Source organism: Bufo gargarizans, unplaced genomic scaffold (genome assembly GCF_014858855.1).
Source record: "Bufo gargarizans isolate SCDJY-AF-19 unplaced genomic scaffold, ASM1485885v1 original_scaffold_2086_pilon, whole genome shotgun sequence".
NCBI lineage: Eukaryota > Metazoa > Chordata > Amphibia > Anura > Bufonidae > Bufo > Bufo gargarizans.
The window spans coordinates 278,078-303,990 of NW_025334636.1; the positions used below are offsets into that span (position 1 = coordinate 278,078).

At 47.3% G+C, this 25,913-nt stretch overlaps 1 protein-coding gene across 1 annotated transcript in view; it reads right to left on the reverse strand.

The window, feature by feature from the left end:
* Positions 1 to 24,094, reverse strand: part of LOC122923943 (G-protein coupled receptor 4-like) — a 51,696-nt gene extending 27,602 nt beyond the window's left edge. Inside the window, exon 1 of the mRNA XM_044274828.1 lies at positions 23,996 to 24,094. The gene's annotated coding sequence lies outside the window, so the exon portion shown is untranslated. The remainder of the gene's footprint in view (positions 1 to 23,995) is intronic.
* Positions 24,095 to 25,913: the final 1,819 nt, after the last annotated feature.

The following is a 25,913-nucleotide window of genomic DNA, read 5'->3' on the forward strand; positions in this document are numbered from 1 at the left end:
AGGAGATCCTGCATAGCCCGGCCAGATGCTGCAGAATTTATATTAGTTCAGTAAAAGGCTAAATTTTAAGAACACTGAAATAGTTTTTTTTTTTAGCTGTCCTTAGGCTACTTTTACATCTGCCTTACAAAATCCGGGCAGAGAACAGCCTGTCGGATTTCACAGAATCCAGCACCGTCAGATACTGCTGTTCACCGCCAGACCCCATTGATTAGAATGGGATCCGCAGGGGATCTGGGTGCTTTCCAGCATAGATACCAGGTTTTCACCGGACAAATACCGCTGCTTTCCGGAACAACCTACTGGAACAGACTGCCGGATCACCTAACACTGGGGTGAACCTAGCACAAGCTGCAGTAGGACGCAGACGCACTGGAGCCTTGCAGCGCTGGGGTCCTTAGGTTCAAATCCGATCAAGGACAACATCTGCATGGAGTTTGTATATTCTCCCTGTGTTTGCGGGGGTTTCCTCCAGGTTCTCCAGTTTCCTCCCACACTCCAAAGGACATACTGATAGGGGCCTTAGATTGTGATCCCCACTGGGGACAGCAAGTGAAGCCCTGCAGAATATAGTAGCGCTATATAAGTGCATAAAATAAATAAATGGATAATTAGGAGGATGCACCGTTCAGGACAGCTGGGACCAGCAACCTTCGGCACTTCAGCTGCTGCGAAACTACAACTCCCTGCATGCACACTAGCTCAGCTGCTCTCGTATCCCCTATAGAAGTGAAAGGAGGATTCTGGGAGTTGTAGTTTGAGAACAGCTGGAGTGCCAGAGGTTGCCAATTCCTGGTGTAATAGCTTCTTACAGACACTTCCCCTAACATAAAAGGGTAGTGGATACAGATCACCTGCAGTGAAAGCCATGTGCAGAAACCGGTATCTGGTTGGCAAGACACTATGTCGCCAGATGGTGCACTTACTGCACACTCCTATTTATCTTCATCTCATGATGGGATAATACATATGATTTTCAGTCATTTGATCCTTGGGATTAGAAGTTCTTTTCATTCACGATAAGGAAGTTGCATAAACGGCAAGAAGCTTCTTATATCTCATACTGGAATAGCCCCCGTTAAGCTAGAAACATGCAACTTTTTGAGCCAAAAGTGGATCCAGCTCAAAGAAGATGTACGTGCAAGAGAGGACCTTCCTTTACATGTCTCACCACTTTGGAATCAGTTCAGGCTTTAGCTGAAAAAGCTGGACCAGAACCGCTGTCGAAAAAAACTGCATGTGCGATTCCAGCCGAAGAAAGATCCAAAACAAATACTAACAGTGATGGGTCAGTTCGCAGTGTTCGCCAGCGAACACATGCGGGCTACCATCTTTAGTAAGGTAGACTCACCCGTCCGGCGATGCACAGGTAAGCCCTTACCTGTGTCGGGAGCCGGTCTGAAATCAAATGCAGTCACCGGGAGCAGGCAGTCCCTAGAACAGCCCGATGAACTGCCTGCTCCCGGTGACTGCATTTGGATTTCAGACCGGCTCCCGGCAGAGGCACAGGTAAGGGCTTACCTGTGCATCGCCGGACGGGTGAGTCTACCTTACTAAAGATGGCAGCCCGCATGTGTTCGCTGGCGAACACTGCGAACTGACCCATCACTGTTAGTATTTCCCAGAGTGAAGGTTTCAGTTAGGGCCTATGCACACTGGCCCATCATATACCTGGATAGTACGGCACCCCTAGCCTGCCATGGGCCCATACAGCACATCTGAGTGTTCCCACACACGCCATATTACAGAACATTGCTTCTAGGGGACAACATGGTGAAATATGGTACGCTCACGGTCTATAATATGGATGCCATATGCTACCATGTCGGATAAGTGCATGCTGCCGCTTTCCCATGTGCTTGGACCTGAAGGCACCGCACACACGTTGCATGCGAGGAGTCCATCACTATTATATACAGTATGGCTTCAGACCCAATTTTATTTTACACGCATCATGGTAATTCAAGGGTCAAGTTTGCATTCACATAACCAAAACAACATAGTCATGAACTTTGTAAGTCATCCCTGCGTTTGCATGGGGTCCTACCATTTCCTCAAACACTCCAAAAATAGGTCAATAGGTTAAATAACCCCCTATGAAATGGCCCCTAGTGTGCGTGCTCACGAGCTACAGAATTTAGATTGGGGACAGGGACTGATGAGAACGGTGACAGTCTCTGTACAGTGCTGCACATTGGTCCACATTCAATACGGTCTAAAAGTAAAACACAGTAAAATAGTCTTAAATGGGGTTTGCAGGATTTTAATATTGATGAGCTATTCTTGGGAGAGGCCATCAATATGTGATTGGCCGGGGTCCAACACCCTGCACTGCAATCAGTCAGCTGTTTTGCAGTGGCTCCAGAAGTCATTCCCAAAACTACACAGCCAGTGCTCCCATTCACTTCTATTGGGAGAGCGCTTGGCTGGAGGACTCCGGTCTGGCCACCACCACCACCACCCTGTGGGGCTCCGTTCCCGGTAGAGGTATGGGTCCCATCCGTGAGACCTGCACCTATAAGACAATGGGGGCATATCCTAGCGATATGCCCCCATTGTCTGAGATGAAACAATCGTTTAAAAAAATAAATAAATAAAAAATCGTAATAAAAGCTATTAGCAAGTTTGTTTGGGGTTGTTTTGTTTTTTTTCCGACACAAATTGTGCCACAATTCTGGTACATTAGATTTAGTAAATCTCTCCAATAGGTCGATGCTATATAAGCAACAGGAAATAAATAATTGTAGACCTATGAAATCAGATTTACATATGCTGTCTCTCCTGAACCTCCCATATATCTGCATGCTCTGCCCGGCCAAGCATGCACATTTAGTGAATGGGGAGAAGTTACAAAAATTGGAGAAAAATCTAGCAGCAGCTTATCTCCCCGAGAACCTAAGGATCGGGCAGTTTAAATCCAACATGCCCAATCCATAGTGGAGCCCTGGACTAAAAGCATTGGAGTAACTATAGCCATAGCACTTGAAATGGGGCCCAGAGGGTGAGGGGGGCCCAATCAGGTGCAAGAACATTGTACCTTTTTCTGGTGAACAACAATATGGAGGCTTTTTGCCATTTTGTGTGTTTTCTGATATATGATGCTATTAAACATAATTTTAATCATTGATACTTAGGCTGGTTTAACTTTCTTACACTACGTGGCGGGCCCCCCCCCATCTTATTTTGCTATGGGGCCCTATGAATTATAGTTACTCCTCTAATTAACAAGGGAGAAGTGTCCCCAGATGTAGAGGAGACTTCTTCCTGCACACGGGGGGGCTGTCTGCTCTCGATAATCCATTTTACACTGCCTTTTTGGGAGGTGCGATATAATAGAATGGGGTCCAAAGAGGACGAGACTGATGTGATTATCCTCAAGGCTTCATGGCCGCCAGACTTGATGCTGGGTTCAGACCTGAGCGTACGCTCTGTATGCGCGATTGTACGGGCGTTTGCAATCGCGCATACAGAGACAAGCGAACGCCCATTGTCGCACGTTCCAGCTGAAGTCTGTGTACGGGAACGTGCGACAAGACGCCCCAAAGAAGCTCCTGTACTTCTTGGGGCGTCGGGCGTTTTACAGCGCGATCGTACGCGCTGTAAAACGCTCAGGTGAGAACCATTCCCATAGGGAATCATTGGTCCTTGCCTGTTGAGCGTTTTACAGCGCGTAGGAACGCGCTGCAAAACGCTCAGGTCTGAACCTAGCCTGATGCTCACAACTCCGCTCATTCCTTGTGCCACAGACACAGTAATATATACACCCCGGGTTAGGCTACTTTCACACTAGCGTTCGGGTTTCCGTTCGTGAGCTCCGTTTGAAGGAGCTCACGAGCGGACCCGAACGCAGCCGTCCAGCCTGGAGGCGGATCCGCTCAGACTGCATCAGTCTGGTGGCGTTCAGCCTCCGCTCCGCTCGCCTCCGCACGGACAGGCGGACAGCTGAACGCTGCTTGCAGCGTTCGGGTGTCCGCCTGGCCGTTCGGAGGCGTGCGGATCCGTCCAGACTTTCAATGTAAGTCAATGGGGACGGATCCGTTTGAAGATGCCACAATGTGGCTCAATCTTCAAGCGGATCCGTCCCCCATTGACTTTACATTGAAAGTCTGGACGGATCCGTACGAGGCTATTTTCACACTTAGCTTTTTTTTGCTAAAATAATGCAGACGGATCCGTACTGAACGGAGCCTCCGTCTGCATTATTATGATCGGATCCGTTCAGAACGGATCCGATCGAACGCTAGTGTGAAAGTAGCCTTAGCAAAAGGGTAACATACTCAGGAAGGCTGTGGTCTGCCATGCAGCTCGGGCACTTCCTGCCCTAATAATACTGCCCTGCGGGGCAGACGCTGATTAGCACCCATTCTCACACTTCTGATTAGTGCTACCAGTAAACACTTTAACTCCTTCACAGGTACCTGCAACATTCACACAGGGCAGGAAGTGGTGCAAGATTCAATTAGTCTCCTGCCGAGGTCCATGATTATTATTGCCCATTATTCACCACCAGAACCAACACATTATACTGTCCTGTGCAATACAATGTGGATCTCTGCCATCTTGGGGGCAGTTCGCTCCTTCACAACTACCTGACTAGTCTAAACCTGCCATATAGCCATCTATTCATACACGTCTTTACTGTCATTGAATCTTGGGGGAACAATCTAATGCAAATATGTGATTGCGCCACCCACGTCTGGCTTGTGGCTGCTTTTCAAGGACATAAACCTGCCCTTTGTTCTAGTAATGTTATAGTTTCCTTACGTATACCTATCAATATGCAAAGGCACCAAGGGCTGTCTGAAGACAGAGAATGTCATGTACACCTAAACCCCGATTGAATTTGGCCTCAAGGAGATGACCATGCGCTACCTGCATTATTATTTTTGGAGATCGCGCTTTGACCGATTCATTGACCGTATTTTGCGGATTCATGTCGAAATTCCAAATTATAGAACATGTGTCATTGTGGAGAACAGTCGCCTATAATGACGGAAGGCACATGGAAGTTATCCGTAGTTTCGTGTACATGGCGTGTGCATGAAGACTAAGGCCTCTTTCACACGAGCGTGACGGATTAGGTCCGGATGCGTTCAGTGAAACTCACACCATTTTGCAAGCAAGTTCATTCAGTTTTGTCTGCGATTGCGTTCAGTTTTTTCCGCGCGGGTGCAACGCGTTTTGAAGCATTTTTCACGCGCGTGATAAAAAAACTGAAGGTTTACAAACAACATCTCTTAGCAACCATCAGTGAAAAACGCCCTGCATCCGTACTTGCTTGAGGCTGCAATACGTTTTTAACGGAAGCCCCATTTACTTCTATGGGGCCAGGGCGGGGTGAAAATCGCAAAATATAAAAATGCTGCGTTTTTCATGAAACGCAGAACTGATGTGTACACAAACACATTGAAATTAATGGGTCAGAATTCAGTGCAGGTGCTCCCACATTGCACGCGCGCAGAAAACTTGCTCGCGTGAAAGAGGCCTAAGGCAGTTCAATTGTTCTAGGGCTATGACAAAATCTATAATTGGATATAGGCATTAAACTATGGACAGCAACTTGCTGGATATACAAAAGTATAAGTACCCTCCAGGGATCATTGGCTTCTGCAGGACTTAGTGTTTTAGTCTAGGCCAGTTTTGTAGAAAATTAGGCTCTAAGAAGCTAGGAGAGCGAGAGAGAGAGCGAGAGAGAGAGAGCGCGAGATCTAGAGAGAGAGAGAGCGCGAGATCTAGAGAGAGAGAGAGCGCGAGATCTAGAGAGAGAGAGAGAGCGCGAGATCTAGAGAGAGAGAGAGCGCGAGATCTAGAGAGAGAGAGAGCGCGAGATCTAGAGAGAGAGAGAGCGCGAGATCTAGAGAGAGAGAGAGCGCGAGATCTAGAGAGAGAGAGAGCGCGAGATCTAGAGAGAGAGAGAGCGCGAGATCTAGAGAGAGAGAGAGCGCGAGATCTAGAGAGAGAGAGAGCGCGAGATCTAGAGAGAGAGAGAGCGCGAGATCTAGAGAGAGAGAGAGCGCGAGATCTAGAGAGAGAGAGAGCGCGAGATCTAGAGAGAGAGAGAGCGCGAGATCTAGAGAGAGAGAGAGCGCGAGATCTAGAGAGAGAGAGGCGCGAGATCTAGAGAGAGAGAGCGCGAGATCTAGAGAGAGAGAGCGCGAGATCTAGAGAGAGAGAGCGCGAGATCTAGAGAGAGAGAGCGCGAGATCTAGAGAGAGAGAGCGCGAGATCTAGAGAGAGAGAGCGCGAGATCTAGAGAGAGAGCGCGAGATCTAGAGAGAGAGCGCGAGATCTAGAGAGAGAGAGAGCGCGAGATCTAGAGAGAGAGAGAGCGCGAGATCTAGAGAGAGAGAGAGCGCGAGATCTAGAGAGAGAGAGAGCGCGAGATCTAGAGAGAGAGAGCGCGAGATCTAGAGAGAGAGAGAGCGCGAGATCTAGAGAGAGAGAGAGCGCGAGATCTAGAGAGAGAGAGCGCGAGAGATCTAGAGAGAGAGAGCGCGAGAGATCTAGAGAGAGAGAGCGCGAGAGATCTAGAGAGAGAGAGCGCGAGAGATCTAGAGAGAGAGCGCGAGAGATCTAGAGAGAGAGCGCGAGAGATCTAGAGAGAGAGCGCGAGAGATCTAGAGAGAGAGAGCGCGAGAGATCTAGAGAGAGAGAGCGCGAGAGAGCTAGAGAGAGAGAGCGCGAGAGATCTAGAGAGAGAGAGCGCGAGAGATCTAGAGAGAGAGAGCGCGAGAGATCTAGAGAGAGAGAGCGCGAGAGATCTAGAGAGAGAGCGCGAGAGATCTAGAGAGAGAGCGCGAGAGATCTAGAGAGAGAGAGCGCGAGATCTAGAGAGAGAGAGCGCGAGATCTAGAGAGAGAGAGCGCGAGATCTAGAGAGAGAGAGCGCGAGATCTAGAGAGAGAGAGCGCGAGATCTAGAGAGAGAGAGCGCGAGATCTAGAGAGAGAGAGCGCGAGATCTAGAGAGAGAGCGCGAGATCTAGAGAGAGCGCGAGATCTAGAGAGAGAGAGCGCGAGATCTAGAGAGAGAGCGCGAGATCTAGAGAGAGAGCGCGAGATCTAGAGAGAGAGCGCGAGATCTAGAGAGAGAGCGAGATCTAGAGAGAGAGCGAGATCTAGAGAGAGAGCGAGATCTAGAGAGAGAGAGCGAGATCTAGAGAGAGAGCGCGAGATCTAGAGAGAGCGCGCGAGATCTAGAGAGAGCGCGCGAGATCTAGAGAGAGCGCGCGAGATCTAGAGAGAGAGCGCGAGATCTAGAGAGAGAGCGCGAGATCTAGAGAGAGAGAGAGCGCGAGATCTAGAGAGAGCGCGAGATCTAGAGAGAGCGCGAGATCTAGAGAGAGCGCGAGATCTAGAGAGAGCGCGAGATCTAGAGAGAGCGCGAGATCTAGAGAGAGAGAGAGAGAGAGAGAGAGCGCGAGATCTAGAGAGAGAGAGCGCGAGATCTAGAGAGAGAGAGAGCGCACGAGATCTAGAGAGAGAGAGAGCGCACGAGATCTAGAGAGAGAGTGCGCAAGATATCTAGAGAGAGAGCGAGAGATCTAGAGAGAGAGCGAGAGATCTAGAGAGAGAGCGAGAGATCTAGAGAGAGAGCGAGAGATCTAGAGAGAGAGCGAGAGATCTAGAGATCTGTATCTGTACACACTTTAGCCAAATCTTTAAACCTAAATACTGCCAAATAATTCTGCCATACAATGCCCACACAATACGGTCATTTGGTGCCAAAATATTACTGCTTTAGGCTACATGCACGTGACCGTATGTGTTTTGCGGTCCGCAAATTGCGGATCCCCCAAAAAACGGATGACGTTCCGTATGGCATTTTTTTTGCGGATCCATTGTAATAATTGATCTAGAGAGAGAGCGAGATCTAGAGAGAGAGCGAGATCTAGAGAGAGCGAGATCTAGAGAGAGAGAGCGAGATCTAGAGAGAGAGCGCGAGATCTAGAGAGAGTGAGATCTAGAGAGAGTGAGATCTAGAGAGAGAGCGCGCGAGATCTAGAGAGAGCGCGCGAGATCTAGAGAGAGCGCGCGAGATCTAGAGAGAGCGCGCGAGATCTAGAGAGCGCGCGAGATCTAGAGAGAGCGCGCGAGATCTAGAGAGAGCGCGCGAGATCTAGAGAGAGCGCGAGATCTAGAGAGAGAGCGCGAGATCTAGAGAGAGCGCGAGATCTAGAGAGAGCGCGAGATCTAGAGAGAGAGCGCGCGATCTAGAGAGAGAGCGCGAGATCTAGAGAGAGAGCGCGAGATCTAGAGAGAGAGCGCGAGATCTAGAGAGAGAGCGCGAGATCTAGAGAGAGAGAGAGCGCGAGATCTAGAGAGAGCGCGAGATCTAGAGAGAGCGCGAGATCTAGAGAGAGCGCGAGATCTAGAGAGAGCGCGAGATCTAGAGAGAGCGCGAGATCTAGAGAGAGCGCGAGATCTAGAGAGAGCGAGCGCGAGATCTAGAGAGAGAGAGCGCACGAGATCTAGAGAGAGAGAGAGCACACGAGATCTAGAGAGTGCGCAAGATCTAGAGAGAGAGCAAGATATCTAGAGAGAGAGCGAGAGATCTAGAGAGAGAGCGAGAGATCTAGAGAGAGAGCGAGAGATCTAGAGATCTGTATCTGTACACACTTTAGCCAAATCTTTAAACCTAAATACTGCCAAATAATTCTGCCATACAATGCCCACACAATACGGTCATTTGGTGCCAAAATATTACTGCTTTAGGCTACATGCATGTGACCGTATGTGTTTTGCGGTCCGCAAATTGCGGATCCCCCAAAAAACGGATGACGTTCTGTATGGCATTTTTTTTGCGGATCCATTGTAATAATGCCTATCCTTGTCCGCAAACTAGAAAAAATAGGGCATGCACTATTTTTTTGCGGTGCCGGGGCAGCAGAACGGACATACTGATGCAGACAGCACACACAGTGCTGTCCGCGTTTTTTGCGGACCCATTGAAATGAATGGGTCCGCATCCTATCCGCCAAAGAAATGGAACAGACACGGAAACAAACAACGTTCGTGTGCATGAGGCCTTACAATGTATAATACCACCGTCATGCTGTGTCCAACACACAATACTGCCATTCAGCACTTAAAGGGCTTCTGTCACCCCACTAAAGTTTTTTTTTTTTGGCTTCTTATAATCCCTATACTGCGATATATTAATCTATAATGCTATTACTCATTTTGGTTCAGTAGTTAATTTAAAAAACTGACTTTTATAATCTGCTAATTACCTGTCTACCAGCAAGTAGGGCGGTTACTTGTTGGTAGCAGCCGCATCCTCCTTTCATAAAGACGTCCCCTCCTCATGTTGATTGACAGGGCCAGCGAACGCGCTCGTCCTCTGCTGGCCCTGTCTGCATTTAAAATCTGGCGCCTGCGCCGTACCTATCTTTAGGCGGCGCAGGCGCACCGAGAGGAGGACGCTCGCTCGTCACATCTACACCCGGCGCAAGCACACTGAGGAATGAGTAATAGCATTATAGATTGATATATCGCAGTATAGGGATTATAAGTAGCCCAAAAAAAAAAAAAGACTTTAGTAGGGTGACAGAAGCCCTTTAAGAAAACACTACACTACGTAGGCATCCGACATTGGCCAAATAGTAAGAAGGGTTAATGGTAGAGTCACTGGTGGTTGGAGGGTGGTAAAAGTACATGTCCCACTCAAGTTGCTGACTGTATGGCCCCTTTCACACGAGCGAGTTTTCCGCGCGGGTGCAACGCGTGACCTGAACGCATAGCACCCGCACTGAATCCTGACCCATTCATTTCAGAGGGGCTGTGCACATGAGCATTGTTTTTCACGCATCAGTTCTGCGTTGCGTGAAAAATCGCAGCATGTTCTATATTCTGCGTTTTTCACGCAGCCCTGGCCTCATAGAAGTGAATGGGGCTGCGTGAAAAACGCATTGCATCTGCAAGCAAGTGCAATGCGTTTTTCACTGACGGTTGCCAAGAGATGTTGTTTGTAAACCTCCAGTTTTTTTATCACGCATGTGAAAAACGCATCAAAACGCATTGCACCCGCGCGGAAAAAACTGAACAACTGCATGCAATCACAGACAAAACTGACTGAACTTGCTTGCAAAATAGTGCGAATTTCACTGAACGCACCCTGAACGCATCCGGACCTAATCCGTCACACTCGTGTGAAAGAGGCCTATAGGCAGGGGCGTACCTAGAGCATTTGGCACCCGGGGCGAACCCTTTGTTTGGCACCCCCCCCCCCCCCCCCCCCCAAGAAAGTTAAGAAAACATGCACAAACTTTTTTCAATGTTTTCAATAATATTTATTACAAAACATTCAGACATCCGCATGTGTTTTGCGGATCCGATCCATGTATCAGTGGATCCGTAAAAATCATACGGACCTCTAAATGGAGCCTTACAGGGGGGTGATCAATGACAGGGGGGTGATTAGGGAGTCTATATGGGGTGATCAGTGGTTCATAAGGGGCATCTCCTCTCCTACATAGCGCCACATACCTCTTACATCCAGTGATGTAGACGTTCTCTTTCCTCATCTTCTCCATTCAGACCAGACCGCCATGATGATTTTTCTGCCATCTCCCGTCTCTGCAGAGATTGAGAAACAGACATTAGTTTCCTGCCACCCCCAATACTATACTGCAGAAACAGTCCCCCTGCGAATACTACTATAGTGCCCTAGTAATCATGTTCCTCATCGTAGTAGTAAAGCTCCCCATAATACCCCCTAGTGGTACTAATTTTCCCTATAATATGACAGTACATGAAATACCCCCACTTAGTGCCCGCAGTTGAGCTAATGTCCCCATAATGTATGCCAGTATAAAATACCCCTATATAGTGCCCCAGTAAATGCCCTCATACTGCTCCTCTCCCCCTTCCCCATAGTGTCCCCCATAATATGCCAGTAAAAAAATGCCCCTTAGTGCCCCCAGCAGATGCCCCTATAGTGCTCCTCCCCCACAATGTGCCAGTAAAAAAATGCCCCTTCTTAGTGCCACCATATGCCTCAATAGTGCTCCACTCCCCCATAGTGCCGCTCTCCCCTATAGTGCCTCCCATAATGTGCCAGTAAAAAATGCCCCCTTAGTGCCACCAAATGCCAGTGCCCCCCATAATGTTCCAATACAAAAGACCACTTTAGAGCCCCCACTTCCCCATAGTGCCCCCAAATAATGCCCCTATAGTAACACCAGATGCCCCATAGTGCTACTCTCCCCTATAGTGCCCCCCAGAATGTGCCAATAATTAAAAAAAAGCCCACAGATACCCCCATAGTGCCAACTCCCCCCCCATAGTGCCAGCCCCCCCCCCATAGTGCCAGCTCCCCCTCCCATAGTGCCAGCTCCCCCTAGTGCTAGTTCCCCCATAGTGCCAGCCCCCCCATAGTGCCAGCTGTCCCTATAGTGCCCCCCCATAGTGCTAGTTCCCCCATAGTGCCAGATCTCCCCCCCCCATAGTGCCAGCTCCCCCTATAGTGCCAGCTGCCCCATAGTGCCAGATCTCCCCCCATAGTGCCAGCCCCCCCCCTATAGTGCCAGCTCCCTCTATAGTGCCAGCTCCCCCCCCTATAGTGCCAGCTCCCTCTATAGTGCCAGCTCCCCCTATAGTGCCCCCCCATAGTGCTAGTTCCCCCATAGTGCCCCTCCATAGTGCCAGCTCCCCCCCCCCCCCCCCGCAAAGAGGAAAAAAAAAACAAAAAAACAAATACTTACCTCCATCAGCTCGGCAGCGATGCAAGCCTTTTCCGGCCTGTGTCCCTGCTGTGTGCTGCCTTGCTCAGGAGTCGCGATGATAATGACATCATCGCGCTGCCTGAGCCGGCCTCTGATAGGCTGCAGGCATTAGTGCCTGCGGCCTATCAGAAGAACAGGGGAGGGACACGCCTCTCCCTCCCCTGCCCCACAGCACGGCCGCAATTACATCCAGGGCCGCGCCGCCTGTGGCGATCGGCGGTGCGGCCCTGAAGAATAAAAAAATATATATTTTTTTTTTTTTTATTAAAGACAGGCGGCCTGGCACCCCCCTTGTGAGTGGCACCCGGGGCGGCCCGCCCCCCCCCCCCCCTTGGTACGCCACTGCCTATAGGGTACCCATTTCCATGGAAGCCCCAAAGACAATTGCCTATTGTGCCACCCCCTCTCATAAGTAACCCATTTAGGATGAGGTATAGGCAGGGAACCAGCTGTTGGATGGCAGCCGCTCCTTGCCTGGAGCCTCTTCCTGACTAGGGAATGATCAGGCTTGAAGCAATTGGAAACCAGCCGGGGCAATGGGTTCCCCGGTCCTCCACAGGCACCCGAGGTGCTTTGTCCAATCAGTGTGCACAGGTAACAGAGGTCTTGCTATCCAGAGATGTGCCAGAGCCAGCTGCAGCTTATCCAGGGCACAGTTGGCGCAAGGAAATGCTAATATTTTTACAGTGACGAGCTGGAAAGATAACCTGTTTACATAGCGGGTGACATCGGGTGTTATAGAGCCCTACAGATACACTATCTATAATAACTACGTCTCATGTAAGTGACGAAATACAACCAGGGACTGACACGTGACATTAACCGCACACCTGCATGGGCAAAAATTGGCTACTCTCACAGGCACCTGATTACTTACCACACCAAGCATTCGTATACAAGAAGAGGCGCTGGTCCTAGGAGCTTGCACTCTACAGAGTATACCAAAATACAGAGGAGACAGTAGATAACTCAAGGTATTACGAGTTGTAGCAGACAATTATAAAGGGATATTTATAGAGTAAAAACATGCCGAAGTGAACATATCACATGCAATGCAGATGGTGGCAGTGGCGTAGCGTGGGTTGCCAGCACCCGGGGCAAGCCAAAAATTGCGCCCCCCCCCCCGCGCCTACCCCAGGCACGCCACTTTTAACAGATACTGTAGTAGATCACTAGCAGTCCTATGTTACACCTCAGATAACACAGAGATAACTCTCTGAGTACAGATAATGTAGTAGATGGGTGTGAGGCCCCAGAATTCTGAACACGTACAGTGTGACCTGAAGTCTGGGGCCAGAATGCGGCAGTATGGGCCAAATTCTCAATCTTCTCCCCCAACCCTACCATGAAACAGATATGTGGATGGACATTATTATTACAGTAGAATACCGCACCATACCTGTTACATCCAGTGACGTCTCCTGTGATGTAGACTCTCCTCGACGTCTTCATTCAGAGATAAGACCGCCATGATAACTTCTTTCAGCCGCTTCTCGTCTCTGCAGAGTTTCACCGAAAAAAATTTAGGTTCCTCACTTTACTATCATGCTCTCCTTCCTTCAACACTGTCATCCTGCTGCCCCCCAATACTGAGCTAGAGCCAGACAGATAGCTTTCATTCCCCCTGTATATTATAATGGCCCCCTCTTTATTATTAATGTACTGGCCCTCTCTTTAATAACAAAGAGGGGGCCATTATATTAGCAAAGAGGGGGTCATTACATTAATAATAAAGAGGGGGTCATTACATTCATAACAAAGAGGGGGTCATTACATTCATAACAAAGATGGGGTCATTATATTAATAATAAAGAGGGGCCATTATATTAATAATAAAGAGGGGGTCATTACATTAATAATAAAGAGGGGCCATTATATTAATAATAAAGAGGGGGTCATTACATTAATAATAAAGAGGGGGTCATTACATTAATAATAAAGAGGGGGCATTACATTAATAATAAAGAGGGGCCATTACATTAATAATAAAGAGGGGGCCATTATATTAATAATAAAGAGGGGGTCATTACATTAATAATGAAGAGGGGGTCATTACATTAATAATAATAATGTACTGGCCCCCTCTTTATTATTAATATAATGGCCCCCTTTTTATTAATAATGTACTGGCCCCCTCTTTATTATTAATATAATGGCCCCCTTTTTATTATTAATGTACTGGCCCCCTCTTTGCTAATGTAATGTCCCCCTCTTTGCTATTAATGTACTGGCCCCCTCTTTGCTAATATAATGTCCCCCTCTTTGTTATTAATGTAATGGCCCCTCTGTTATTAATGTACTGGCCCCCCTCTTTGCTAATATAATCGCCCCTCTTATTGCTGTGCCAATGCCATTGAAGCCTTTCTGCTCCAGTCCTCTCCTCTCCTCTCCCACCCCCCATACTGCCGCCAGAGCCTCTGCAATTAGGTAAGTTAACATAAAAAAAAAATACTTACCTATCTCCATCCCCGCTTGTTCCCGCCGCAGGCGGTCACGAACGCCTCACTGTGCCTTCCTGCGCCGCGTCATCTCGCGAGACCCGACGCAGGAGGTCACAGTGAGGTTATCGTGACCGAGTCCTGCGTCGCTCGCCTCTACTGCCTTATAGGCTTCAGGCCTAGTGGCCTGAAGCCTATGGGGCATAACGGAGGGGACGGGAGCCATAGGCTCCCGTAGCCCTCATTGAAATTTCGGATGCCTGGCGCCCCCTGCAATTTGGCGCCCGGGGCAACGGCCCCTCCGGCCCCCCCCACGCTACGCCCCTGTGGTGTGGGACATATGGATACCAACCCAGTTGGACAGTGCCTCAGTGGTTGGTATGGTTCCCTTGTAGCCTCAGGATCCGGAGCTCGAATCCGACCAAACACAACATCTGCATGGAGTTTATCCACCGCCAGGTTTGTGTAGGTTTCCTCCATGTTCTCCGCTTTCCTCTCAGGAAAGCGGTATTTCTAGTGCGAGTCCCAATGGGTATGAGCACTGATGTGAAGGCTGGCAATCACTGGACAGCGCTGTGGAATAGGTTAGTGCTGTACAAATGAATGAAATGGTGATAACATGCAGAAGCGCTAGTCTTTTCCATAGTCACTGGGAAAAACATGAGACGGAAGGGAATGGAGAAGCTGGAGACTAGTCCTAGATGGGTAATGATGGTGGCGCATCCCAAGGACAGGCCATCAATATCAGGCTCACAGAAAAACCCTTACATGTTGATAACTGTTAAATAAGGGCACCTGCACACAACTGCATCCGCAAAAACGAATACTGGTGGCCGCCATTTTTACTTCTTCGCAAATGTCTGCAAAACAGACACGGATGCAGACACCACACGAGTGTGCTGTCCGCATCCTTGGTAGCCCGACCGAGATGAAGGAGTCCACATCCGATCTGCCAAAAACACAGATGCGGACCAAAAGTACGGCCGTGTGCATGAGCCCCAACGTAGACAACCCCTTCAAAAGCACCATAGTATTTTGTAAAGGAAATAATCTAGATCGGGAAATAGACACCAGTTGGTATCTAGATAAATTTTACTGACTTTACTCAGACCAAAACCTCAGCTAGGAAAACTGCAGGCCCAACTAAAAAGTATTTTATTCAAATTCTATGCCGAGGGAGAATGTGCAACAGTTTTCTAAAACTACAGCGACGCCATAGTCACTCATCCTGAACACAACAGTCTTATACAGCCGCACAGCGTCTTCTATGGACCCACAGTAATTTCTGTAAGCAGCACATTTGTCTGCACACGTCTCCCCCTCCTTGATCCTTATCTTAAGGCTACACAACAGGGAAATTCCTTTAATCAGACATCCAGTAATTCAAAATGATTGCACAGGACCTTTCCAGGAATTTCCTTTTCAGGGTGCCGTCATACTGCGTTATTCGGATTGCATACTTACACAACAAAAAAAAAAAAAAGAAGAAGTGTTTCAATTCCTACAGATTTATAGCCAAAAAAGGTGGAAAAACTTACTGTAGAATAGACAGAAAAAAATAAAAACTTCAAAAAAGGCAGTAGCAAATTTTATTAAATTGTATGTATTCCGAAGAACGGCTACTGCACACACTACTGCACACAATCCCCACGCCACACATAGAACAATCATCTGTATGGGCGGACCGATTCATGAAGGTGGAGCGACTTTTTTATTACTTAACCCCTTAAGGGCTCATGCACACAACTATGTATTTTGTGGTCCGCAAAACACTGATCCGCAAAAAAAAACGGATGAAGTCCGTGTGACATCCGTATTGCATCTGTTCTTTACGGATCCATATTGTAACAATGCCTATTCTTGTGAGCAAAAATGAACAAGAATAGGACATGTTCTATCTTTTTGGGGGAAAAGCCATGCGGACATACGGAAACCGAACGCACACAGAGTTATTTCCGTTTTTTTTGCAGACCTATTGAAGTGAATGGTTCCGCATATAGGCTGCAATAAAAAACGGACACAGAAAAAAAAAATATACGGTCGTGTGCATGAGCCCTAAGGACTCTTGCACAAAACCATATGGCTTTTTCAGTACTTTGCGGTCCGTTTTTAACTAATCTGTTTTTGTTTCCGTTCTGTAGTTTTGCAAAAAATCTCCGTATGGGATCCGTTGTTTGAGGATTGCAAACCGAAACCTAAAATGTCATTATTAATGTAATGTACAGTAATGTATTTTAACAGTATACACATGGGCAAAGTGGGCATGGTCCGCAAAAAACGGATGACATATGATGGATGTGTTCCCTAAGCATTCCGTATTTTTTGTGGACCCATTGACTTGAATAGAGCCACGGATCGTTATTTGTGGGCAATAATAGGACAAGTTCTATCTTTCAGCAGAACGGATATACGGAAATGGAATGCATACGGAGTACATTCAGTTTTTTTTTCTGTGGAACCTTTGAAATGAAGGCACATATACATGCGTCAACTGAACAGGCAATCATCAGGAAGGGATTGTTCTTTCCCAATAGTTGCCTGCCTGCCAGTGGAGGAGAGAACTGTATTTACGTGCAGCATTCCCCTCCACTGTATAGGCCATTACGCTTTGTGATTATTCTAACAGGTTTCATTGCAATGTGCCATTAATCACAATGAGAATCCTCTCCTCGTCTGACATGCAGGGGAGAGAGAAAGCCGCGATTAGTAATAATTGATTTACTCGTTTATTGCTGGACTGTAAAAACAATGGAGTTAATTGCATCAAGACCACAGTGGACGTCATTGTAAACCAGAATTAGGGCTCCATGAGACAAAAGATCAGAGGACCTGCGCCGTCGTCTCCATATTGTTCTCCTGACGAGCTGATATTTCACTGTCATTGTGGCGTTGTCACACCTCTCTGCCCATTGTCTGCCACCCCCTGCAATTACCATTGTGCATTCATTACATTCTGCTGACAGAAACCCCCAGGCTACAGTTTCTTTTGCGGATTCTGGAGAAAAAAAAAAAGTTCTGAAACTTTTTCACACACTTGGTGCTTTAGACTTTTAGGCTTGTTTCTCACTTGAGTGAAACAGATCCGGCCAGGAACAGCTGGTCGGATCAGTCTTCGCCGGGCACAGCCCGCATTCGCTGTAAGGCCTATTGCACACGACCATATGGCTTTTTCAGTATTTTGGGGTCCGCATAAAAAAAGGATCCACAAAAAATACGGATGACGTCCGTGTGCATTCTGTTTTTTGCGGAACGGAACAGCTGGCCCCTGATAGAACATGTCCTATTATTGTCCGCATAACGGTCAAGGATAGTACTGTTCTAGCTTTGAACGGAAAAACGGAATGCATTGCGGACCTATTGAAATGAATAGGATAAACGGAAAAAAAAAAAATGTTCATGTGCAAGAGGTCTAAGGGGGGCGGCAGAGATCCAGCCGCAACCCGCCAAATAAGTTGAGGAGCAGTGGGACAAATACAGCTGCACGTCCTCATACAATCACTCGTCCTTAGGCCTCATGCACACGACCGTTGTGTGCATCCGTGGCCGTTGTGCCGTTTTCCATTTTTTTTCGCGGACCCATTGACTTTCAATGGGTCCGTGGAAAAATCGGAAAATGCACCGTTTTGCAGCCGAGGCCGTGATCCGTGTATCCTGTCCGTCAAAAAAATATGACCTGTCCTATTTTTTTGACGGACAACGGTTCACGGACCCATTCAAGTCAATGGGTCCGTGAAAGAACACGGATGCACACAAGATCGGCATCCGTGTCCGTGATCCGTGGCCGTAGGTTGCTTTCATACAGACGGATCCGAAGATCCGTCTGCATAAAAGCTTTTTCAGATCTAAGTTTTCACTTCGTGAAAACTCATATCCGACAGTATATTCTAACACAGAAGCGTTCCCATGGTGATGGGGACGCTTCTAGTTAGAATACACTACAAACTTTGTACAAGACTGCCCCCTGCTGCCTGGCAGCACCCGATCTCTTACAGGGGGATATGATAGCACAAGTAACCCCTTCAGGTGCGGCACCTGAAGGGGTTAATTGTACTATCATATCCCCCTGTAAGAGATCAGGGCTGCCAGGCAGCAGGGGGCAGACCCCCCCCCCCCTCCCCAGTTTGAATATCGTTGGTGGCACAGTGTGCGCCCACCATCGCCCCCCCCTCCCTCTATAGCAGTAACAACATTGGTGGCAGTGTGCGGCCTCCCATCTCTCCTCCCCCCCCCCCCCGATTATTGGTGGCAGCGTAGTTCCGATCGGAGTCCCAGTTTAATCGCTGGGGCTCCGATTGGTAACCATGGCAACCAGGACGCTACTGCAGCCCTGGTTGCCATGGTTACTTAGCAATAGTACAATAGTAGAAGATTCATAGTTACCTGCTTGCTGCTGCGATGTTCGTGTCCGGCCGGGAGCTCCACCTACTGGTAAGTGACAGGTCTGTGCGGCGCATTGCTAAAGAACTGTCACTTACCAGTAGGAGGACCTCCCGGCCGGTCACAGACATCGCAGCAGCAAGCAGGTAAGTATGAATCTTCTACTATTGTACTATTGCTAAGTAACCATGGCAACCAGGGCTGCAGTAGCTTCCTGGTTGCCATGGTTACCGATCGGAGCCCCACCGATTAAACTGGGACTCCGATCGGAACTACGCTGCCACCAATGATCGGGGGGGGGGGGGGGGGAGATGGGAGGCCGCACACTGCCACCAACGATTTATTACAATAGAGCCCTGATCTCTTACAGGGGGATATGATAGTACAATTAACCCCTTCAGGTGCGGCACCTGAGGAGTTAATTGTGCTGATCACGGCCCCCTGTAAAAGATCGGGTGCTGCCAGGCAGCAGGGGGCAGTCATGTACACAGTTTTTCAGTATATTCTAACTTGAAGCGTCCCCATCACCATGGGAACGCCTCTGTGTTAGAATATACTGTCGGATCTGAGTTTCACGATGTAGCTCATATCCGACAGTATATTCTAACATAGAGGCGTTCCCATGGTGATGGGGACGCTTCAAGTTATGTTCGGGTGTCCGCCTGGCCGTGCGGAGGCAAGCGGATCCGTCCAGACTTACAATGTAAGTCAATGGGGACGGATCCGTTTGAAGATGACACACTGTGGCTCAATTTTCAAACGGATCCGTCCCCCATTGACTTTCAATGTAAAGTCTGGACGGATCCGTCTGAGGCTACTTTCACACTTAGAAATGTTTTAACAATATAATGCAGACGGATCCGCTCTGAACGGAGCCACCGTCTGCATTATATGAACGCAAGTGTGAAAGTAAAGGGACTCCTGACTTTACATTGAAAGTCAATGGGGACGGATCCGTTTGCAATTGCACCATATTGTGTCAACGTCAAACGGATCCGTCCCCATTGACTTGCATTGTAATTCAGGACGGATCCGTTTGGCTCCGCACGGCCAGGCGGACACCAAAACAACTTTTTTTTCTCATGTCCGTGGATCCTCCAAAAATCAAGGAAGACCCACGGACGAAAAAACGGTCACGGATCACGGACCCACGGACCCCGTTTTTGCGGACCGTGAAAAAAAACCTGTCGTGTGCATGAGGCCTTATACAGCAGCAATGTTCCTGGGCAGCAGGCCACTGTTCAGAAAGCGGGGTCTGCTGCCCAGAAACGATAATTTACCTGCAAGCACTTAAGACAGCGTCACCCGATGAATGAGCAAAACATGAATCAGCTGCACCTCTTTTTCAAATATGTTCGTCCCTGATAATCTGCACGTGTAAATCCACCATTAGGCTCTGTGCCCCGTCTGAGCAGGTCATCAGCGATACACATCGGAAATAGTTCCCAAAGTACCGGTATAACAATTATGGAAGGCTGTGATGCATGCTACTTAGATGTACAGTGCCATATGTTGGCCATAGAGTCCCATTGTTAGAGAAAAAAAAAAAAACTGGCAGAGGCCAAAAGGAGCCCCATAAATATTATTCCCCTCAATATGGACAATTGTTTCCCCCATGGAAAGGATTACACTGTATAAGGCCTCATGCACACGACCGTTGTTTATCTCCGCGTCAGTTACGCCGATTTTAGCGTTTCAGATGCGGACCCATTGAAAATGCGGATAGTGCACAGTTTGCCATCCACGTCCGTGATCCGTGGTTCCAGTCCGTCAAAAAAATATAACCTGTCCTATTCTTGTCCGCTAAAAAACGCGGAGGCACACAAGATTCTCATCCGCGTCCGTTTTATTCCTATCATTTGCATGGGAAACGTGTCTTAGACATTTTTTTTTTACCTTCCTTTATGTCTGGTGATCCTCCAAAAATAAAGGGAGACACATGGAAACAAAAACGGAAACGGATCACGGAAAAACGGAACCCCATTTTGCGGAACGTAACACAACAACGGTCTTGTGCATGAGGCCTAATTATGAGGATTTACAATCCTGCGTGTCCCTGCCCGATCTCAAATCTACTGAATGAGGGCATTGTGTGAGAATTACTCAGTAGATTCGAGGACTTGCAGGAACACACAGCATTATAAATCCTTATAAGGGCTCATTCACACAACCGTGGTTTGGTTCCGCATTCACTTCAAAGGGCCAGCACTCAGTGTGCTGTTCTCATCCGTTGCTCCGTTCCGTGGCCCCGCAAAAATGATAGATCATGACCTATTCTTGTCTGTTTTGCGGACAAGGATAGGCCTTTCTATAATGGACTGTCTGTTCCGTTCTGCAAATTGCAGAAGGCACATGGGCAGTATCCGTGTTTCGCGGACCACAAAACACGGCACGGGCGTGTGAATGAGCCCTAATGCTGTGCGATTCTGTCAGGAGCAAAGGTCAGAACGGGAAATCAAAATTATACAAACAAACAGTATTTCTCGCATTGAACTTGCTCGTCTGAAAGTAGCCTTATAATTTTAAATGAGGGAAATGAATAATAAAAAAATATAATGAAAAAATAAATAAAAAAAATTAATTTATTATTATTAATAAGTCATGGTGAAAATCCTCCAAACAGCAGAATATTCTTTCATGTATGTTGGCATCTGGTGAACAATCTAAATGAATAGATATCAACATTAGAAACTACAGATATTTAGGTCTGCAACACTTATCACCAGTAAAGACGGCAAAAAAGGGGAAAGTGTCTCAGAATTTTTTTCCGCCAGTTAAAACGAGAAAGCTACACTCTTTTCTGAACATGATTATGGGGTGGGCATCATCCCTGCGCTGTTCCTAACAGCATAGACAAACTGGACTGGAGGGGACCTCCGACTTCCACAGGAGAGTTTCTAAACAGCTGATTGGTGGGGATGCCAGGAGTTGGACTCCCGGCGATCTGATACTGATGGCCTTTCCTGAGGATAGCTCATCAGTATCGGAAACTGGGCAGTCCCTTTTAATTGGAATAAAGCAAAATTCATAGGAACAGCTGTTAGTTTGGCTCCCCCTGCTGGCAAGAAACTAATTATTTACAATCAATTGAGGTAAAAAAGAAGACGTCTTGCCCAATAGGAGAAAAATTTCTCCAACAATTTTTATACATAATATAGGTACAATCAATATATATATATATATATATATATATATATATATATATATATATATATATATATATATATATATATATATATATATATATATATATATATATATACACACACACACACACACACCACAATCATCCACGTTTATCCATGTTTGCAGTTTAAATCAATGGAGTTCACTTTTTGAAATGAAGGGTGAAATCTGTGGAAAAAACCTGGAGCAGTTTGGGTGCAGGAATGCACAGAAATTTGTGCTGATCTTCTGTACGTTGACCTGCACCCTTTTCAGCCTAGCAGCGCATATGGAATGATGGCTGATTCACTTCATAGGGGCCGAGCTGCACCCAGACCACATGACATGGTTGTGACGTCACCGGCCTGCAGGAAGCAGTGAGAAGGACCCAACGCAACCAAGAACGCACCTGCCTTCTCACACAGCTGATTGGTGGGGGTCCCGGGTGTCAGATCAGTAAGAAAAATAAAAAAGGTATAAAACCCCTTTAACTCCCTAGCTAGCTAGGAAACAAGTGTCCATTCCTACGCGGTGTGTCATTTTATGAGAACATATAAAATCTATTACTAGAAACTGGAGATTCCTCTAGACTGAAGGTCAGATTACAGAATGCATGTAATAAACCTCATCCTCCTACAAATGCTGAAATTCCTCCTGTGTGAGGGGGCATTCACACAACCGTATGTATAATGCAGTTCGCAAAACGCGGATGACGTGCATGTGGCGTTCTGTCCGTCCTGCAAAAGATAGAACATGTTCTATTTTTCACTGCAAATGTGGACCATGGAACCATTGTCAACAAGTCGATTGGTCTAACCCTTCCTCCCCCCCAAAAAAAATAAAAAATATGCCACATGGACGTCATCTGTACTCTGCAGACGGCAAAGTACATACGATTGTGTGAATGTACCCTGTGCATACGCACAGCCACTAACTGTCACGCTTTGGTGTGGGAGGGAAACACCACACAGAGCATAGGAGGGAAGGGGGAAACAGGGAATCAAGCCTGAGAACTAGGGAAGGAAGATGGACACCTCCTAGTGAAAACCCTTACTAAAAACATCCTGACTGACTACCAGTATGCTACACTACCAGTATTAACAGACCAAAGGTAGGAGAGTTCATACGCCGGAATACCTAGTCCTCTATAGGACCCTGGTACTAATGGCAGGGACGAGGCTACCTGTTCCTCCAAAAGGAAGGACGAACAGGAGTCTCCTTCAGGCCTAATACAGACAATAGGGAAATGCGACACACAGAACCCAAACAAAATACAAAAGGCAAAGGAAAGACTTAACTTCAATGAGGCTATGGAAGCACCAGGAACTCAGCCGAGATCCAACCACAAACAATCCACAGAAGCTATAAACCGCACAGCATTGTGGTAGAAGCAACTATAAAGAAGGAAGATTAAATGACACTAATAGCCAAACCTGGAGACAAGTGGGGTGTGACCATTACCAGAAACAACACAGACACCTATTGATCCACAAGGAAAACCTGTCAGATCAAACCATGTGTTGCCAGTCTCACAGATCTCCTGCCACCGGGACGTCCGTATGTCTCGGTACGTCGGTGACACTAACAGACACTATTTCTTTCACGTTATTCAACCTGTCTATATCAGCGCACTAATATTATGCAATCTGTATAGAAAGACCATGTGGCAAAGACCACAGACAGCCGCAGACAGGAAGAGAGTAGGGAGACGGCACGTGGGCACTGCACGCACCGTCTCCTCATACAGCAGATCAGCTGTCAATATCAGACCCCTGCCGATCTGATATTGATGACCTATCCTGAGGACAAGTCATCAGTATAAAAATCCTGGAGAACCCCTTTAAGTTTGAATTCACACAACAGATTAGTTTCAGATATTTCTGCCACTAAGAAATAATCCATACATTATAATAGATCAGTTTCTGCAGTACATATATTGACTGTGGCTAGCCTCTTTGAGTATATGGGATAGTCACAAAAACATCTGCAACAAGTCAGCCACGTGTGAATTCATCCTGTATAATTGAATGTAGATGAACGAATATAAATGTTCAGCATGTTACAATGTATGGAATAGAATGGTGTACGGCTGCTCTGCTTCCTCCTTGGGCAGTAAAATAAGTGCATTTTAATAAGGAACTGATGTAGACAATTACAAAACAAACCACAAGTCTGAGACACCATAGACTTATAGGCTTTTTTTGCATTATGTTTCAAGGCGAATGCAAACCTGTGTATTGTAAAGATGCCCCACAGTAAACGCACGACCCTCAGTAGGTATCATTTTCATACCTTTCAAAGATCTTACATAAAGGCAGACAGAATTGCAATTCCCGTTCTTCAGGCCGCTGCTCCTTGCTCTGTGAAGATACAATTTCCACCAATATTCCTTGTCCGTTCAGCATCATTAGTAATGCCGCCACAAGATGTGCACACATCCTATTGTGGAAGGGCAGTGTCGTAAGTCATAGGGGCGTACCACATTTTTTGGGAGGTCGCGTTTTTGTTTTTAGCATACCCTGCCATATGATGTTGTACTTATAAGAAGCAATTTGATGAATCATTACAACTGTTATTAAAAAGGGGTTGTCCGAGCTCTAGATATTGAGGACCTATCCTTAGGACAGGTCATCAGTGTCCGATTGGCTCCCAGCAGCCAATGGAGGCGGAAATAAGTGGGTGAGGCATGAAAGCAGACGGCTCTGCGCACTGTGGACCGAGCTGCCCATTTCTGGCTCTAGTCAGGGTGTTATTTCCCGTGCCTGCTGAGAAGCGTCAATTGGTGTGGGTGCCACCATAGGTAGGACCTGCTCCTATCTCTAGAACGAAGCTCCCTAAGGGAACAAGAGCGCACTGCACAGCAACCCTTCATTCAGTTCAGTGTCGAAAATAGCTGTATATACACACACACTGTATATGTAGCCTTTTAATGTTTAGGAGTTTTAAATTAACAGCACATTTATACTGCGCCAATAAGCAGACAGTTTTTGGGAAGAAAGCGTTCCTTCCTGATAATTGCCTGCTCGTCTCCACTATATGAAGACAAGCAATCGCTCCTGCCATTGCTTATGCAATGGGCGCCTCCCCCCAGGGCCTTTAATCGATGCAATGACACGCGTCCCAGGTGTAGGAATGCTGAGTGGTATAGTGCGGCCTAAAATGTCCCTTTATGTGTTACGGTGCTCCTACCTGGATACAGCATTTATTGGACTTAAATAAATGTTCATTCAAGCTTTATCTTGGTCCCAGCAGGCTCTAGCATTAAAACATGGCAGGCAAACTAATCTCTGCTACATCTGTTTCTCTCTGGCTCTGCTGTACAACTCAGACTCTTCTGTCTGCTGCACTTCTCTCTTTGTAGTCTGACTCTTAAGTTATGCCAGGGAACTATACTCCTGGCTCCTGAGGCTTTATGCTTTGGCCTCCATGGCCAGCAGAGCTGAAGGTGCTCTGGCTGGCTTGGGTACGTCCAGCAGAGATGTGCCCAGCACACCCTCCCTTGGCAGGGGGTGAGCTGCAACTCACTAACTCTGGTCCCCACCCTTCCTGCAGGAAGTGGGGAGAACCCACTCTTCCACAGAGAGAGTTAGAATGGAATGGAAGGTTCCACTCTACCTAATTGTAGCTCTGCCATGTTTGCTGCCACCGGCTGGTGAACCAGGCACATTATATCTGAACATAACAGTTACAAACATTAGGAATGCACTGTGTAGTGGACCTGAAATAAATACACAAGATGACATTATATTAGCCCATTAGAGACAGTAGTGGGGTGAAGAAGTGGTAATGCCACTCTGTGGCGTTACACTTATCCTCCTATACATGCATTGTTTCTGTCAGTGTACAGACAGCACAATCTGCTGCCCATAAAAGAGGATTCAGGTGTTTGCACCAAAGATCACTTCACCCGATGAACAAGTGTTTTGCTCGTTCATCCAGCGATCTACTGCGCCTTTACACGGGCAGATTATCGGGAATGCTCGTTACCAATAATCTGCCCAACAGTTGGTTTTTGACAAAGTAAAAAAAAAAAAACACGCCACTGAAGTAAAACGCTGTAGGAATCTAATCTTAGGGTGGTTTCACACAACATCCAACGTTATGAAGTGTAGAAACACACAGTGGGACAGATCCCAGCTGAGTGCATATCGTTTTCTTTGTTTTTTTTTTAAATGCAGACAGAAACGTTGGCCGTGTGCATGAGCCCTTA